This window comes from Lithobates pipiens, unplaced genomic scaffold (assembly GCF_037356315.1).
Source record: "Lithobates pipiens isolate NorthernLeopardFrog02 unplaced genomic scaffold, aLitPip1_a1.2 Scaffold_11, whole genome shotgun sequence".
Classification (NCBI taxonomy): domain Eukaryota; kingdom Metazoa; phylum Chordata; class Amphibia; order Anura; family Ranidae; genus Lithobates; species Lithobates pipiens.
Genome location: NW_027507696.1, coordinates 6,434,067 through 6,437,662, shown reverse-complemented (window position 1 = coordinate 6,437,662; position 3,596 = coordinate 6,434,067). Strand labels below are relative to the sequence as shown.

At 43.8% G+C, this 3,596-nt stretch overlaps 1 protein-coding gene across 2 annotated transcripts in view; it reads right to left on the bottom strand.

The window, feature by feature from the left end:
• The window catches only part of EGFL7 (EGF like domain multiple 7), an 82,034-nt gene extending 79,271 nt beyond the window's left edge, over positions 1-2,763 (bottom strand). Inside the window, exon 1 of one of the 2 annotated variants that reach the window (XM_077468269.1) lies at positions 2,563-2,763. The gene's annotated coding sequence lies outside the window, so the exon portion shown is untranslated. Of the gene's footprint in view, positions 3-2,562 lie in introns of those variants that run through there. The other variant, XM_077468278.1, reaches the window with a different exon arrangement.
• Positions 2,764-3,596: the final 833 nt, after the last annotated feature.

The window sequence follows — 3,596 nt, the reverse complement described above, 5'->3', positions numbered from 1 at the left end:
CATCCAATGTCTTTACGGACCTTGCTTTGTGCACTGGTTCAAATAATTTGTTGGAGGGGGGATTATGGTGTGGGGTTGTTTTTCAGGGGTTGGGCTTGGTGAAGGGAGCTCTTAAGGTGTCAGCATACCAAGACATTTTGGACTATTTCATGTTCCTTACTTGGGGATGGCCTATCCTGTTCCAACATGACTGTGCACCAGTGCTCATATAGAGCATTTTTGTATACAGGTCACTGTATTAAAGAGGAAGTAAACCCTAATGGGTTTACGTCCTCTTTGATTCCCTGCAAAGGTAAAGCATTATGGACTACTATGCATCGCATCGCATCGCATAGTAGTCCATTATGTGTCACTTACCTGACACAGGAGCCAGCGAAGTCACCGCTGTCCCCTGTAGTTCCGAACGTTCATCTTCTTGGTGGGTCTCGCTGCTCCGGCGCTGTGATTCGCCGGAGCAGCGATGACGTCACTCCCGCGCATGTGCACGTGAGCCGCCACTCGCGGCATCTCGCCGCGATCTGCGGCCTGCCCAGTGCGCCATGCGCCGTAGACAGCGGTGGCTGTGTTTGGCTAAATATCTCCTAAACCGTATAGGTTTAGGAGATATTTCTTGGACCTACAGGTAAGCCTTAATCTAGGCTTACCTGTAGGTCAAAGTGGTTTGTAAGGGTTTACAACCACTTTAATATCTAATGTAACTGTATTGTCTGCCTTTATGTTGTAAAGCACTGCTTAAACTGTCGGCGTTATATAAATCCTGTATTATTATATTAATACGGACTCTTAAGGTGGCAGCATACCAAGACATTTTGGACAATTTCATGTTCCCAACTTGGGGACGGCCCCTTCTTGTTCCAACATGACTGCGCACCAGTGCACGAAGCAAGGTCCATAAAGACATGGATGAGGGAGTTTGGGGTGGAGGAACTTGCCTGGCTTGCAGAGCCTGATAGAACACATTTGGTATGAATTATGCCGCGTACACACGATCGAATTGTCCGGCGGACTTGGTCCGGCAAACAATCCGGCAAACAATCCGCCAGACTTTATAACGAACGGACTTGGCCACACACGGACACTCCGAAAGTCCGGCGATTTCTAACGCGATGACATACAGGACGTACGACGGGACTAGAAAAAGGAAGTTTAATAGCCAATAGCTTCCTTCTCGTACTTGCTTCAGAGCATGCGTCATTCTTAGTCCGCCGGACTAGCACACTGACGAACGGATTGTCCGCTGAAAGCCAAGACCAGCGGACAAATTTTGAGTCAAAACTACTTTCTAAGTCCGCCGGACTTTTACGATGAAAAAGTCCACTGGAGCCCACACACAATCTAATTGTCCCGCGTACTGTCGTCCGGCGGACAATTCGATCGTGTGTACACGGCATTAGAGTGGAGACTGCGAGTCGGGCCTTCTCGTTCAACATCTCACCTCACAAATGCGCTTCTGGAAGAACGGTCTAACATTCCAATAGAAACCTTCCTAAACCTTGTGGACGGCCTTCCCAGAAGAGTTGAACGTGTTATAGCTGTAAAGGGCGGGGCCAACTCAATATTAAGCCCTACTAAGACTAAGACTGGGAAGCCAATTAAATTTCATGTGTTTGTAAAAGGCAGGTGTCCCAATACTTTTGGTATTATAGTGTATTTATGCCTGAAGATGGACCGAAAGACATTTCTAGATGATCAAGGAATGAGCGCATATCTGACTATCCTTGGACTTCCGTGGTTCAGCTTCAAAGTCGTAAAAGAATGAAGAGGCACGGCATTACTGGCAAATAGTACCGGAGCACCAGGCAAAATAAATGCTATACAATCAGATGCAACAAGTGCTCAGATCATACAAGTACATACATTATCTTTTTAAGCAATTCAGACTGTGTTGGCTTTAAAAAACGAATTCTGAAATACTTAAAAAAAAAAATGTAAAAAAATATATCTAGAGGGAATTATAGATCCAAACATTAATCTGAAATGTTGTACGGTAGATATTAGATTATATGAGTAAATCCATTATGCCTATTTGAAAAAAGACCAAAAAAAAAGAATATAAGAAAAAAACAAAAAAACATAAAGATTAGAATGAAGGCAGGACATAAAGTAACTCTATATATTGTATAAAATTATAAAATAATTCTGTTTAGAATTATGTACTGCAGGGAGCCACAATAGGGAAAAACACAAAGTAAAAAAAAAAGAAAGCGCAGTAATTAACCGCCGAGTGCATTCGTCAATAATTATTAAAAAAAAAATAAAAAAAAAATACAAATGTACAACAAAAGAGACAAAGCCAGCATCATAATGTTTGCAGACAATGAAATATAATTAAATATAAAATTCTAAAACTCTGCTGGAAGGACTGTAATTAAATTATTGATTCTAAGCTGCCTGGTGACTAAGTGCTGCAGCCTAAAGTGTCTTTAGTAAATAATAGACTGGAAAAAAAAAAAATTGTTACAATTAAAGAAAGAAGAGTTGTTAAAATCAGAAATGAATTTCAATGTCGATCTAATGTGGAAAAAAAAACAAAAAAAAAAAATCTGAGAATTAGGATATTACCTGCTGAGAGAAGAGAGGGACCGGTGCTCTTTTGACCATTGAGTTTCCATGATGCCTGGAGGTTGGCGGCCTTGGCTTGCAGGAGCCGTGGCTGTGCCCGCAGCTGCCTCCTCATGGTGCCCATGGACGGTGAATAGCCTTCTTCTCCTGCCCCAACCCATATCTGCTTTTAAGCCTCCGCAGTGTTACTCTCTATGTCCGAAAGGGATCTTTTTATGCAGCTCTTCCTGTGTAAATCAGGACTGGGTTGGACAATCCAGGAGAGGAAATCCTGTGTGTGTTTGAGGCTGATAAAGTTTTTCGAGCAGAACAAACACTTGAGCCTTAAAGCACAGGTCTGGGGAGTCTGATGAGAAGACACTCAGCACTGGGGGGCTGTAGAAAGCTGAGAAGGGGGGAGAGATAGATCACTTTTCCTCCACACGACTTCCATGTTTGTTTAAGGCCTTGGATGTCAAGGAGAAGGGAAATGGCAGCCGGGCCGGGCAAGGTTGGCATGTCACTTGGCTGTGATGTGTCACTCACCTTCCTAGAAGTAGGGGGACTTCCTGAGTATCAGGTTTAGCTGTAGACGGGTATTATGTCCGGCTACTTCCTATACTGACTACCTAAACTGACCTCCCAGGACAGACGTTGGCAGGCCCATCTATGCTGCAATCTATGTTAGTGCGTGTATACAAAGTAACGTGTATTCAGGTATTTGCTACCTCTCAGCCCTTGTACACACGGTCGGAGATTCCGACGGAATGTGTCCGATCGGACCGTTTTGTTGGATATTCCAACCGTGTGTGGTCTCCATTGGACTGTTTCCGTCGGAGTATCCGACGGACCAAGTTTTCCAACTTGTTGGTAAAATTTTCCGACAAAATGCTCCGATCGGACATACTCCGATCATGTGTAGAGAATTCCCGATCGGACAAAGTGCCACGCATGCTCAGATCAAATTCCTAGACCAAAGCTATTGGCTACTAGCCTGAACGTAGTCCCATCGTAACGAAATAACGTCATCACGTCGGATTTTCCGACAACTTTGT